Source organism: Centruroides vittatus, unplaced genomic scaffold, assembly GCF_030686945.1.
Source record: "Centruroides vittatus isolate TY-2023 unplaced genomic scaffold, ASM3068694v2 contig_120, whole genome shotgun sequence".
In the NCBI taxonomy this organism is placed as follows: Eukaryota; Metazoa; Arthropoda; class Arachnida; order Scorpiones; family Buthidae; genus Centruroides; species Centruroides vittatus.
In genome coordinates, this window is record NW_027120768.1 from 2,419,636 (window position 1) to 2,435,330 (window position 15,695).

A 15,695-nucleotide genomic window follows, 5' to 3' on the forward strand; every position below is an offset into this window, starting at 1 on the left:
AAAGGGATGGGGAGCTAGAGGTGGTCACGTGTCACATCTCGAGAGGGTTGGACATAAAAATGTTTTGGCGCACGCGCAATTTTAACATTTTTGCCGGAAAGTTACTCAACTCATTGTTGGATTTTCTGTTTAGTAATTTATGAAGACGATCCGCTTACGAGTCTTCACTTTCGCTTTACCGAGGTAGTGCTATTCGGTAGGGCGCTACATTGAGGTTTTTCTGCAACCAGTTGTTCACTTATTAATTAAATTTAACTCGCTTAAAGAGAGATCAGAAACTTACTTTAACTAACTTCAAAATTTTTACAACTTTGGCAAGTAGAACTTTGGCCTTTAAACTCGTGTAAAATAAATATATCCGTAAAAAACTGATAAAAATCAATTTATAAGAAGTGAAAATAGTAAAAATAATCTAAAAGTTTTCCTTTCTAAATCAATAGGGTCGTATATAAATCAGTTAAAACTCCTGAAAGATAACATTATCGATTCACATAATTCGATTTAACTCTCACTTCTTCTGTATATGTATAGGCTTATAAGTATCTCCATTAATATTCTATAAATAAATTGTTTTCACTCAATTTTTTATATTTTTGTAATAGAATTAATAAAATTTAAGATAAAAACAGCGAATAAATTTTACTTATTTTAGAACTGTTAATAAGAAATTTATATTGAAATGAAAGCAATTTCGTGCATTAAAATTTGCAATTTCAGTCGATCGTTTTAAAACTACTATATTAATTTAATTAAAAGTTAATTTAAAAATAAAATGTAAGTGCAAAATTTTAATTTTTGTTCAGTAAATGCTTGTTTTTTCTTGAAAGTTTGTATTTTTTCTGTCTTTTTATCTTCTCACAGTTTTTCTGTATTCTTTGTATTTTTCAGGAGGTTTATCTGTATCTTTGTATTTTTCAGGAGGTTTATCTGTATCTTTGTAACTTTTCTGGGGGTTTTTATGTATCATTGTACCTTTTCTGCGGTTAATTTTCTGGATTCTTATCTTTTCCGGATTTTTTTTTTTCTTGAAACTGTATTTTTCTGGATTCTCTGTATCTCTTCTGGTGATTTTTCTATATCCTTTGATTCTTTTCCGGATTTTTTCTGGATTCTTTGTATTTTCTGTATTTTTTTCTGAAAACTTTCTACTTTTTTCTCTTCTTCTCTGTTTTAAATTTTCTCGTAAAGTTAAATTGTAAATCTCTTACAATTTTGTAGTGGAGTTTAAGTGAAAATTGAATTTTCTATCTGTTTTAAAGTGGATTTTTTATTACTTACAATTGGATTTAATTCGGAAATTCGGTATTGGATCGTCCCAAAGTTAATTGTTTTTCTTTAAAAATAACAAAATCACCAACTTAAATTTTTAAAAAAGTCTTAAAATATATAAGTAAAATTAATTTTTAAATCAAATTTATTAATAAAAATTAAAACACGATGCTTTGTAGCGAAGCATTCGCGTCAGTAGCTGCTTTGCAGTGAAGCACAGAAGGAAATTACTATTTTGTTGGAGAAATTAATAAATTTATATCTTAAAATAGTTTCTATCTTAATTTAAACTTTGTTAACTAATTTATTCGAATTCTGATTGGGCAAAATATCACTAATGGATAATTGTAATTTGTCCAATTAGCTGTGTAATTGCTGAACTTTAATACAAGTAATCATATAACAAATCAAATAAGAATTATATTCCCTACTAATTTTAGGGAAATTTACCAGATAAGTTCTTTTATAAATTTTGCTCTGAGAATTCTTTATATATATATAAATTTTTATGAATATATTTAAAATTATATTAGAAATATTAAAGTAATTAATTTTCTCGTGTTTAAATGCGATTTTATTAATTCATTTAAAAATTACTAAGAATTTCACTTGTACGAAATGTGCAGATTAGTCTATTGTCATTAATATAACAGTTTATTATAATATTTTATTAAAATGTGGCGTCATGTTAAGGTATATAAAAAAATTCACGTTTACATCTTAATATTACAGTATCCAATAATTATTTTTGGTTTATTAAATAGTATATTTTAAATAATGTTTTCATAATTTAATAATTTTAATATAATTTTAAAAATAATTAGTCATATATTGGGATTGTCTCTCATTAAAATTAACTTTATTATTATCTACTAATTAATCTAGAGAAATTTTGTGATGTTTGTTTACGTTATTAATAATAATTATATAAATTTTTAATGAGTTTAAATGCAAATTTGCATTATTAAAATTATAAATTATGATTTTAAATCATTCTAAATTATAAAAATTCCAGCAACGATTCGAGTAACTTCCCCGCAAAAAAAAAAAAAAGTTAAAATTGCGTGTTGCGCCATCTGTTACGAGATTTTATTTTAAAAACTTCATATTATTAATTATTATAAAGTGGCAAATAGCTTAATTCTGAGGGGAGAGAAGAGTTTTTTATTTTAAAAAATGTAAATGCTAATAACGAGTTCATTACGTCCGACTCCACTCGAGATGTGACACATAATCCGTTCTATCTCCCCACCCCATTGACCTTTAACCACCAAAATTTTAACAGCAACAATGCCCCTAATTCAAGAACCTCATAAAAAGCAAAGGAGTTATTAAGCTTTAAACCAGTGTCTCTCAACGGGGGCGATATCGCCCCCATGCGGGCGATTTTCCATGTTGGGGGGGCGATTAGTAACAATTTACATTTTCTGGGGGGCAAAAATTTTTTGGGCAATATAGTAAAACATTATATGAAGAACAATTAGATATTTTATTTGTTATATCGTACAATAATTAAACTAATAACATTATACTAGTCAGTACTCTATTCAATGCAATACGAATTCGAGGGCCGAGGCCAACTCCCAACAAAATTTTTTTCGAAATGAAGGGGGCGATACTACGTAACGGTTTTATTGAAGGGGGCGACGATTCGTTAGAGGTTGAGAAACACTGCTTTAAACAAAAATCTTGCCCCCCACACGCACATAAAAGAAACATCTATACACACAGAAAATCCTCCCAAATTTTTTTTGCATTTCTCGACGTTTGAAGGACCCCCTGCATTCAAAAATGTAAAAATGGAGAGGTCATTATTTAACCAATCGCCCATGCTTTCCTTCTGTTATGTAGGCCTATATAACAGCCGTGAAAGTAAAAACTAATAATAAATATGAAACAGAATTTAAATAAACAAAGATCTCATCCTTCATAATAAAAGTAGCATCTGTTAAAATACGTTGAATATTATAAGGTGTGGTTGATGATAAATTTATAACAAATACAAAAAAAGAGGGAAATGCTTCAGATGTAGTCTTGTTTGTCACATCATATACTTTATTTCTATTATTTTTTTTATCATGAAGGCACCTTGACATTTGTGTTTCAATATGTCCTCAAACTGTCAGAAACAGAGCATCCATCATTGGATATGCCTAACATCTCTCCTCTACAAAACAACTTAATGGACGTCTGTTGAACGATCTTTCTATGGATAACATCAATTCAGAATATTTCGAGTGAATTTTGTAATACTTTTTGCTATGCAATATATTTTTCATAATAAAAAAAAGTATATAAAAATATAACAGTACAAAAAATCGGCATTTTTAACCCATATTTTACTTCCCTTTCATTTTATTTAATTGCTATTTACAGATTAATAATTTATTAAAATTTAATTCAATCATATTTAATTTATTATGAATAGTTTTATAAATAAATTTATGTATTTAAATTCTTCTGGTGAGCCACCCCCCGCTTTCTGGCAAAGAATAAATCGAAATTAAACTTTTATTCGATTAAAATTATATTGGTAAATATTATTTTAGTTAAATTAAATTAAAATGAATAATTTTCAGCAATGTTAAGATATTATTTTATTATTTAATTAAATTATAAGACTTAATTAAAAAATGAATTTGTATCATTTAAAATTGTAAATAACGTTTTGTAATTGATTATTATCAGTTTCATCACGTGCAATTTTGTTTTAGAAAATTCAAATTGACGTTTGTGTCAATTTCAAGAAAATTCAATGTCGTTTTCGATTTTGTATTTTATTGAAATTGACTATTATTGACAACACTCGACATATTTGTCGATATTAATCAGTTTCAGAAAAGAGAAGTAAAATAAAATAATTAATTTCAATATTTTTTGCGTTTTATTTTTAATTTTCGAAACTGACAATTTTAATTGTAATTTTTAAAAATATCAAAAAAATATTAAAAATAAAAAGTTATATTTTCAGTTTCTTGTGTTTTTTTTAAAATTAAACTTTAATCAATTCTAAATTTTAATTGTCATTTTAAACTTGATATTATCAATTTAAAAAACTCCAGTAACGAGTTGCCTAACTTTTCCGGCAAAAAAAGTTAATATTTTTGTGTTGCACCATCTGTTATAAAAAAATTTTTAAATAAAATCTCTTATTAATTATTATAAAATAGCAAAAAGCTTCATTTTGAGGGTAGAGATGAGCTTTATATATTTAAAAAGAATCGTAAATGCTAATGAGTAAAATCTTTGTTAAGTCAGACCACTCGAGATGTGACACTTGATCCCCTTTATCTCCCCAACTCCTCTACCTTTAACCGCCAAAATTTAATGACATCGATCCCCCTAACAGATAAACCTCCTTGCAAAACGTCAAAAATTTTCGACGAAAGGCACAGGAGTTATTAAGCTTCAAAGTGGGTGAACAAAATTGTGGCCCACCACTCTAACATCCATACATACAGAAAAAACCCGAATTTTTTGGAATTTCTGAACGTTTCAAGGATCCAGAGCTCAAAAGTATAAAAATCTTGGGAGGTAATTTTTTGGCCCCCAATATTTTTATACTTTTGAGCTTTGTTGTTACATACAACACCCTCTGTTGTATGTAACAGCCGGGAAAGTAAAATTAAATTGTTATTTTTTTTAAATACTTAATATATAATGATAATTTTCTCGAATTTTAAGTTTATAATAAGAAATATATATTTAATTATACAACTTTAAAAATAAACAGATCAACAAAGTTCTCAGCGAAACTTAACAGGAAATATATATATGGAATTTTGTAAATATTTCCAGCAACAAAATATGACGACGACACAGAAGTAGCAGTGAAGGAGTTGGATTTGTTATTCCAACATCTTTTTCCCTTCGTGCCACCTTCAGGGATAACAATTTGGATAAATAGACAACCTTACATTATCAGGAGACGGGATAAAGATGATCGGATGTATAATGCCATGGAACAACAAAAAAAACGTGGACCAGACTGTATGAGGAAATGCATAGAGCAGGGTGTGCTTCATCCTGTACAATGCCACTCTTTATGTTAAATCCTAGACATTGGCAGGTGTTCACCCAAGTCAGAAAGGTAAGTTTTCTCTAGGTTTACTTGAGTATTTCCAATAGAATTTTATATTGTGTAGCCTAGAAGCGAGTAAAGAACAAGCATAAAGGTTATTTTTGTCTCGTAGAAACTGTCTTAAAACATAAAATAACTGTCGTGGAAACTGTCGTGGAAACTGTCGTAGAAACTTTTAAGAAACTAAAATAATTGTCGTAGAAAGTATCGTAAAAACTGTTTTAAAAAAATAATACAATTGTAGAAACTGTCGTAGATTCTACGACATTTTCTACAACAGTCGTAGAAACTGCTTAAAAAAATAAAATAAAATAGGTAATCCTTCCAACGAGAAGCAATTCATTTAAAATCCCAGTGAATAAATTTTAAAATTATCATTAAAAATATTCAGAATTTGTTAAAATTTTTAACGAAAAGTCGCCATTTTGTCTCTGTATAAACTGCGTTGCATATTTTCTTAATTTTGAGATTTATGTAAATATAGGCTATAGGTTCAATTTAAAGCAAAATGGCCATCCTAAAAGTTACAATACAGTAAAACCTGTCCAAAACGGAAAAATAATCGGTATCCGGCTTACACAGGTTTCACTGTATATCACCTTAACATATCTTAGCATTAAAAAAAAAAAAAAAAACTATTCTTACTGTTGGAATTATTTAAAAAGGGCTTAATAAAAATTAAAATATAAAAATTAATATGAAGAAAACTTGTATAAAACGGAATTCGCTTCTACGAAAGGTTTCTCCTTAAGAAAATTTATTTATAATGACGGCGATTTTTTAATTTTAATCTTTTAGAACAGCATCTTAAGAAACAATTAATTAGTGAATAAAATTACTTGGTAGTCGACTTCTTATCATTGCCTCTTAAATCCCAGTTTCAAGGATCTTTTATCAGGAACAATCGCACGATAGACACAGTCGCTTGTGTTTTACTGGTTACTGATCGTAAACATTTAACAATAAACAGAAGAAATAAATTCTGTATGTCCTATAAATAAATAGATTTAAAGTTAGATCTTTCTTCTTCAATCGTGCTTATCAGTCAAATATTTTCTAATGCTTTTTGTGCTTTTTAATGTCCATTAATGGCCGTAAACACTAAAAAACACTACACAGAATCGAACCTATTCATTTGAACGATTAATTTATCACAAAGTTTTAATCGAGCTGAAAATTTTGACAGTTTCAACTGTAAAAATTGCATTAAAAATATAATAACTTATGCATAAGTTGAGTCATCAATAATTTATAAATCAAAATTATTACTTAAGATCATAAATAAAATCTACAGAAGTCGAAGGAATTCTATAAAAAAAAAAAAATGTCTAGTTTATCCTGGCATATTTTAAAAACTAATTATAAATTGATTTAGCCTTTATGAAGTATTAATATTTCGATAACTACACGGCATTAGTTACAAAAAATTTACGTTTATAGTCTTATTGTAGGAAGTGAAGAAGTCGCTAAAAATGGCCCACCGCGATTGTAATATACGACTATTGAAATTAGTCGTGGGTTCACACCTCATCAATGGGCTGACCATGTGGAGTTTCCGAGTTTTCTTCAACATGTCTAACACCTAAGATTAGTTTCCCCATAGAATATCCTCCTGGGAGGTATACCCTGGCAGATCGCCCATACTAACACTTAAATTGAGACTAGTTTCCCATAGAATGTACTTCCGAGAGGCACACCACCCCCTGGGCAGATCCCCCACGTGTTGCGTTGCCTTATTCTACCAATTCAATCCACTAAAAGTGATCAAAAGAGAAATTACGAGAAGAAACGAGATTCAGAATGTATCGTTGTCATAATTAAGATGCATATGATAGTTTCAGTATCCTTATTTTCAAATAAAATATCGTGTTATATACAGTATATATTTTTATCTTATGACCAATACAAGTCTTTTTCGCCCATTGTGAGCCTGGGTGAACTCATCACAAATTCAGGAAGGCTCACAATAAATGCACTTATTGTAAACAGTTCCCGAAATATCTGGTCAAATTTTTGAACTTCTGACCAGACTCGAACCCCCATCCTTATCCTCCATAGACGCTTCATTGATGATTAATGATTGACGCCTTTATCACCTCAGCCATCTAGCAGGGACGTACTGTACATATATACTGTAAAAAGTGATTTATAAACATGCCAAATTGAATATTAAATCTAAAATTTATTTTAAAAAAATTAAATTAAAAGCGAAGTATAAAAATAGCCAACAAATAAAGGAATTAGAGGGCTGTCTTTCGTTTAAGGGCTGGCTTAGCCCTAACTAAGGAAACGGAAAAGAGGAAGAAGAGATAGAGTGTAGAATTAAGTGGTGAAGAAAAGAGATTAGGGAAGTAAGGATGAAAGGAAGGAAGGGGGCCCATGAGCGCCCGCATTAATTTTAAAAACAACAATTGCAAGTACAAAGAAACAAAATTAAAAAAAAATTAACATTGAGTGTGAATGGTTGGTTTTGCCTTACAATGGAAGCCTTATAAACAATTGTTATGAACAAACATACTAATTATTAAACTTGGTAGAGGATTTTGAGACACTAAAAGTGTTCCTCGTTACTACTGTAGTTTTCTTGGTTGTCCTTCCTTAGGTTGGTTGTCCTTCTGAGTTCTGGTCCTCTTCTGGTGTTGCTGTTATAGTTGACACAGTTGATACATTCATTGTTTCTAACCTCTGAAGTCAACAAATACTGTATTATATATTAACAATTGCATTCTATAGTTTTCCCAGAATAATAGTTTTCCTTGTTTATAGTCTAAATACACGAAAGACAATAGTTCTGACATATTAGGAAATTACACGTTTAAACCGTTATAATTTATTTAAAATTTCCGAAATTTATACAAAAAATTTGAAATTACATAAAACACGGAAAACGTCACACATATGACGTAAAGTTTTGAATTTTCCAATCGTTTAGCTACAGCGGCGGAGTGATACATTCAAGACGCAGTACACCCGCTCCATTCTTATTAAAAAATAATATAAAATGCCAAATTGACAATTTTAATTCCGTTTTATACAGTTTTCTCTTGGTTATTTACTCATAAATTAATTATTTTCTAATTTTTTTTCTATATTTTCAGATTGTTATCAGGCCATTTGTTCGGAGTAAAACCCTACATATCATTTGGACAATATTATAGTGTTTAGTCAAGTTGGTTTTTGGATCCTATAAACTGTTGTTTAAATGATTTTCTTGATTTATTTTTGATTTCCAAAAATAATTAAGGCTGAAATAATAATAATATAATAATAATGAGAATTACAAGAATTATTTTCTTGCATACCTTTCTACTTAATTTATTTCTCTATACAAATGATTATTATTCATTTTTATTTAAACAAAGTTTATTTATTTATCTACCTATTTTCTTAAACAAAATGTTACATATTTTCCCTACAATTTGTCTCCGGTGTCGATATAAAAAAAGTTATTAAAAAAAATATAAAAATTTGTTGTATTTTTTCTTTTTTAATTTTCGTTTTAAAATTCAAATATTCAAAATTTATTGTAAACGCGTACAATTGGTTGAATCTTCAGTGACGTCGTGAACGTCTCCAATACTGTATTCGAAAAAAAAAAAAAAATTCTTAATGCTGTGAAATTGATGAAATTTTAGTGACTTCATATTTTTCAAAATGATCAAAATTTCCTATTGAAGCTATGTAATTGGTTACAGCTTTATGACGTCACATTCAAATTCAAAATTTATCTTTACACTTGTGTGATTGGTTAGAAATTGCTGCGACGTTACTGAAAGATTTAATCAATTACACTAATGTGAATGTCACTTTTTTAAATTTCGAATTATTTATGTTTTTAGTATTAAAATTAATTACAAATATTTAAAATTCAAAAAATAAAACACAACTCCCTTTATAAATACAGTCGAACCGCCAATCACGGCCACGTCCGCCATTTTTTTCTTTATGTTACAGTCAGTGGTCGTCGTACTGAAGTTTGACTGTATAATTTATTAGTAAAATAAGTAATTTAACAACTATTTTTAATCCATATAATCAGAAACTATATTTTAAAAAATAGTTGAAACTTCGTAAGATTAAAATATCCTCCTTAATTTTCGTGTCTCCCCATTTATAAAACAGACACGAAAATTCGTATCAAGTTCATTTATTCATAACAAAGGGAGTCGTCTGGAAATTTGGTGAAAGTTCAGGGATATCTCCCTTTTTCTGCTGCCCTTTGACGATATTTTTGGACGATTCGGGGTAGTCGTAATCACTGCTTTGGCATTCGGCAAGTATACGATAATAAGAGTTTTGAGAAGGAAATTCAATGCTGACGTTTGGATTATGATCTTCTAGAACTAAATACTTCATTTCGATCTTCCTCCTCATCTGATATTTTCGGCAACACCAAGCAATTTTCCAAATCAATATGATAAACACGACAATCAATGCGACTGTAAGCAATACGGCCAGACAATATTCTGTGGTCTTTACCCTGAAAGCATCAGTAATAATTAATTAGTAAAAAGCCTGATCTGTACTTTTTTATAAAATATAAATTCAGTAAATTTATATTTTATATTGAAAAATAAATTTAATTTACTAAAAAAAATGCTGTAACTATCTGTTTTCAGAAAAATATAGATTATTTTTGTGAAAAATGCAATTACAGATCCTATATTTTTTCAAATATAGTCATTTCATCTGTGTTTTATAAAACTACAGTTGCTTAATTTCTATTTCGTAAAAAAAAAAAAAAAATAATAATACAGTAGAGCGTCGATAAGTGGAACGTCGGTAAGTGGAATGGCCGGAAAGAGGAACGATTTTCAGTCGGACTGTGTCGTGCTGAATCGAATGTTTTTGCTACTAAATTTACTTCTAAAGTATAATTTTCATGTTTTTATATTCTTCAATATATTTATTTTGTTTGTACAAAATGCAGAAATAAATTTTTAACGATACGATAGCCTCGATGATTATTATAAAAATTTTCGTTAGGCTTAAAATCGACGAAAATTCAACACAAAGCGACACGCAACGGAGAAAAATTCAACAGGAAGCGATACGCAACGGAGAAAAATTTGAACATCGGACAGGTTAATGAATTTTTTCGTACAAAGTCGGAAACTGGAACAAATCATTAACTGGAAGAACCCCAGTCCCAATTGGTTCCACTTATCGACGTTCTACTGTAATGCAAATCTGTATAAAAATGCAATTTTTCAAGCTCGAATTTTTAAATACAGTTTCTCAACATCGACTTTTCAGAAAAAAGGTTTTTTCAACGACTATTAAAAAAAGCCCTTTTTTCTGAAAAGTCGATGTTGAGAAATTCACATTTTTCAAGATTGATTGATTAAAAAATAGCAGCAATTCCTCAAGGTCGACTTTAAAAAAAATAAAAAAAAACGCATATATATATATATAGACTGATTCTGGAATTATTTGTAGTTTGTAAATATAAACAGTATTTTTCCATTATAGTGACTTTTTCCTGGTATTCATCTAGATATAGACTTAAATCACATACTGCTTATAACATTGGACTTTGGCGATTGTATTAATTATTTTTTGAAAATCGAACTTGAGAAATTCTATTTTAAAAATCCGATTTTGAAAATTCCAAAAGTCTTGGGTATAATAGAATTTTTAGAAATTCTCGTAGGCTGTGAATGATCTTTAATCTTCGTGCTCTTTAAGGATCTTAAAGATTATCTTAATGAGGATAAATGGATTTTAGAGATTTCATAAATATCACATGTTATCGCGAAACATTTCGGCAATTAATTAAAATTGGAATATATTAATGAGATAAGCATAAATGGTAAATTAGTGCTTTCTAAGAACTTTCATCAAATTTCTTTATATAACATCCATATTTCGCAAAGAAAAATCATCCAATATTTAAAACCTTACAAATCTCATACTTTAAAAAATTCAAACAAAACTAAAAAAAAAATATCTCGAAATATTTAATTAATTTATTATTTATTGCATACACAAATTCAAATATTTAAAAATCATTTTTACTTTCATTTAATTGGTCGATTAATTTTGTGACGTGTCAGGTACCAATTGGTTTATTTTTTAAAACGGAAAACGATGTTAATTACTTGATTGGTCAGTTTGAAAATTTGAAATTCCGTTTAACGAATCGCCGATATTTGTTATTCTAATTAAATAAATTTAATTTGTAAAATCATTTCTAATTCGTTAAGCGACGATTCGTAAAAATTCTTACTGAAATCTTCATTTTAAACGTTACAAAAGTGGGTTATATATTATAAGAAAAGCGAACATTTAATAATTTTTTCGTGTAAACAGCTCTAACAAACTGCATATGGGGAATAATTTATTAAAAATAAATAAAATTATATTGATTTTACAACTTCATATTCTTGCAATTAAAGTTAAATTATTATTATAAGTTTAATAGTTATAAGTTAATTTAATTTTTAACATAGTTTACAGTAATTACAATTAACTTTTTCACTAATTTAAGAATTGAGTTAATCCAGCTTTAACAGTGATTATTGTTAATTTGGTAATTTAATTTTTAAAAATTTAGTAAACTGTTAAATTATGTATTAAATAACCTGTAAGAAGTTAAGTTAGTTATTAACTTATGAGTTAGATGCAATGCGAAATTAAATTATATAAAGTGGATAATTGTTAATTTAAGTTAGTATATAGTCATAATAATTAGCTTGGTTGCAAGAATTAATTACTTTTAGCATAAGTTACTTTCGTGTTAATTACAGTGAAATCTTCGATTTAGCGCCACTATTTGTTTGCCTTTGAAATTGACGCTAAATAGAAGAATGTAAAATAAGAGTTAAACGTAGTAACGAGGTCCACGCACAAGTTTGAGTTAAAATCACGTGAGTTGAGAGTTAAAGTTGGGAGTTCTCTACTGAGGAAAGATACGTTCATCGGACTTTACAATGGCGTATTATCTTACGGGCAAAAAGACCAATTACCTGAGACCCCCCCACTAACGGTAGGCCCCAAACCAATCTCCCATAAGAAAAAATTTACCCCAAACAATTCCCGAAGAAAAATGTCTATAGTCAAATGCGAGGCATCCTAATTCAAATTCTCCTGGGCATAACGATGCTATAACGCGTCACCGGGACTTCATGATGGCGGCACTATTTAAGAGGACGCTATATTGAAGTTCCGTTATATGTCACTCCCCACCTCTTTCAACTCTGGGAATGGCTCCATCCCTCTTTATATCACGTTTATGTCGTCAGTGGCAGCGTTATCCTATGGGCAAAATGGGCAATTGCCTGAGGCCCCAACAACAGTGGCCCCAAATCAATCGTTTGGAAGTTTTTGGTTAATATTTTTCTTACACAGAAGCAAAACTGAAGACTAGACGTCCCTAATTCAAATTTTCCTGGACCCCACGAAGCTATAAACGCGCCGCTGTATGTCGTATATTCACATTTATAAAAATTAAATTTTGGGAATCCCACCGTCCCTTCCCCCAAACAGCTGCAGCTGGACCCATCTCATCAGCGCCTGTTCCAGCAAAACGGCAATTATAATTAATAAATTTTTAATATAATTATACAATAAAATTATATAAAAATACAAAAATATGCACACGTTTCTATTTATAACCTCGTGTATTATAAACGATGGCGTTTTATATTTATTCGTGGTATTTCGTCCAGTTGTTGATTGTAATTTATATTACTTTGGAACAATAAAACAAATGATTATTGTAAAAATACCATTATAAAAAAATGTAGAAGAATAGAAAATACAAAATTTTATTTTATTTTTTTAAATAAACAATAAAAAATGAATTTTTAACTTACAAAGTCACGTCAAGAAATAAATTCTCACGTTGGAATATATCATTATTATTATTTAGTTTACAGTGAATGGCATGATAAAATATAACTGCACAATATGGAGATAATTTCTATTCACGGATTCTCATCCACGTAAACAAGGTATATGCTCCACGTGTTTATGCACGTACAGTACATGAATTCGTAACCATGAGGCACACGTTCAACAGCATTGCATAACTTTATACTAAAGAATAATTGATATATTATGTTAAAATAATTATAATTAGACACTAGATGATTCAAAAAGGAAACAATATGCCATACAAAATTACTACACGAAAAGCCCGGAAAAACCCTAAAAATGCACTTGTACGCACAACTTATCACTCCACGTTCGATAAATCTTTATTTTTTTCACTTTATGCGTGGAACAAGTAAATTAAATGAGCACAAATTCAAGAATTTTGTACTCATTTTAACGTTAAAAATTAGAATTATAACGTTTCATATAAAGTTTAAAAAGTTCCATAGATAGTTATTATGAATTTCGATAAAGTATACTGGTATACAACGTTGTAGTTAATAATAAAATTTATTTCGAAGAGTTTTTAAAAAAGATTTTGTAGTAGATATACATTAAAAAGTCACGTTTACTCACCAGAATAAGTCCATTTTGTGAGTCAGCAGCTTATGGCATCAAACTAAACAGATGAAGGTCACGTGTTGTCACTACAGGTGGTCGGTTCTCATATACAAAGATGGCTGGCTAACTCCACAGTACAATAGAAATACATGTACTTTGATCGTATATAAATGAATATAATTTCTGCTATTTTTTTTTTAAATACAGCAAAATAAATAACATCCGATATGAACTCGTTCCCCCTTCTGATAACCGGAAAAATTATTAGATAAAATAATAGGAATTTATTTATATAACTGTGTTTGGCTTTTGCGAAACAATTCTATTTCTATGCCATAAAAATATAAAACCAGAAATATTTTTTTAAAGTTTTAAATTATTTTTTTTTCAAAATAAATTTCCTTACAAAATATAAAAATATCCCTATTTATATGCTTAAAAAGTACTTATAAATAGTAATTGAACTCCACCCTGTAGGCATTAAAAGGGCCTTTTCTCTTAATGCCTGTAGGCATTAAGAGAAAAGGCCCGTCGTGGGTTTGGCCAGGCCCACGATGGGGGTTTAGGATGATGAGGACGTTAAAAATTATAATTTAATAAAAATTTAAAATATTTATTTATTTATTTATTTATTTATGATACTTTTAAAGTAAAAATAAATAAATTTCTATGATTATAAATTATAAATATATATAAAATAATTAATTAACATATAAATAAGAATTTCAAAAAAAAAAATTAAATACAGTATATAAACACGTGACACTTAAACATCAATTTTATAACTCTAATTGGTTGCGTCAAATAAATTTAAAATTCAAAAATTTAAAAATTCGCCTCTGATTGGTTATTTATCTTTTTTCCGCTTGACGTCTTTCGCTAATTTATATTTTTATAATTTTCGTATTTTATTTTCAGTCTAACAATAATTAATCTGCGGAAATGAAATTCGAATTATTAAATTTTAAATCAGATTTATAATTATTTTTTGAAATTTATAAAATTTATTAGCAGTGAAATGGCAATATTATCTGCAAGGCTATTTACTCCTTACCTCAATATTCTGATTAAGTTGAAGTAAATTTGTCGTTAAAACGTTCCATCAATGAACAAATATTGACAGTGAGTAATAAACTAACAAAACCTTAATAACATTGCTTCGATCAGAATAAATTTCAATTTCCAACTTAAATCAATAATAACAAGATTAAGTAATATTATTTTCGTTTTTTTATATTAATAAATAATACAATTTTTCATACTTTTAACTATATTGTATAATTATATTAAAGATTTTTAATAACAGATGGCAGCACAATAATGTTAACAAACTGTCGCCATTTTCTAAGTAATTCCCCAAAAATTAAAAAAAAAAACTATTTAAACTAAATAATATAAAATAATGACTTAAAAAATAATTTCTAGGCGTTTATATGTTTACTTAATTTTTTATTTCACAAAAATAAAAAATAATTCTTTTACGCTACACTTTAAACTGCCGATCGTGGCGATGGTAGTCGTGTACTTTTTTAAATGACTACTAACGCCACGAGTGGCAGTTTTTTTTAAAACAAGGATTACATATAATTAAATTGATATAAACATATTTCTAAAAGAATAATAATTGAGAAATTTGATATATTTATAATGGTATCAGAATATTTATTATTTTTTTTCCAAGGAGATTCAAATAAATTCAGTTTAAATTCTTAGATATACTTTTTATAAAAATCCAATAATCAGAATTTTCAATAAACAAATATGATTGAAATTTACAAGTATTTCAATATTCAGTCTAAAAATTATATTTAAGAACTTTATTGTAAAGTAAATTAAAATCTGATAAAATACATATATTTTACTTAGTTCTCTTATACAAATTTTCTTATTACAATTTGATGTTAAA

General features: G+C 28.2%; 2 long non-coding RNA genes across 2 annotated transcripts in view; one reads left to right on the plus strand and one right to left on the minus strand.

The window, feature by feature from the left end:
• The window catches only part of LOC136985084 (uncharacterized), a 25,332-nt gene extending 16,775 nt beyond the window's left edge, over positions 1–8,557 (plus strand). Inside the window, exons 2-3 of the long non-coding RNA XR_010882279.1 lie at positions 5,068–5,359; positions 8,449–8,557. This is a non-coding gene — a long non-coding RNA (uncharacterized lncRNA). The remainder of the gene's footprint in view (positions 1–5,067; positions 5,360–8,448) is intronic.
• Positions 5,223–14,274, minus strand: LOC136985073 (uncharacterized). The gene is made up of 4 exons (XR_010882275.1): positions 14,260–14,274; positions 13,805–13,975; positions 8,730–9,830; positions 5,223–5,415 (listed from the first exon to the last, which is right to left on the minus strand). It is a non-coding gene; the product is annotated as an uncharacterized lncRNA (long non-coding RNA).
• Positions 14,275–15,695: the final 1,421 nt, after the last annotated feature.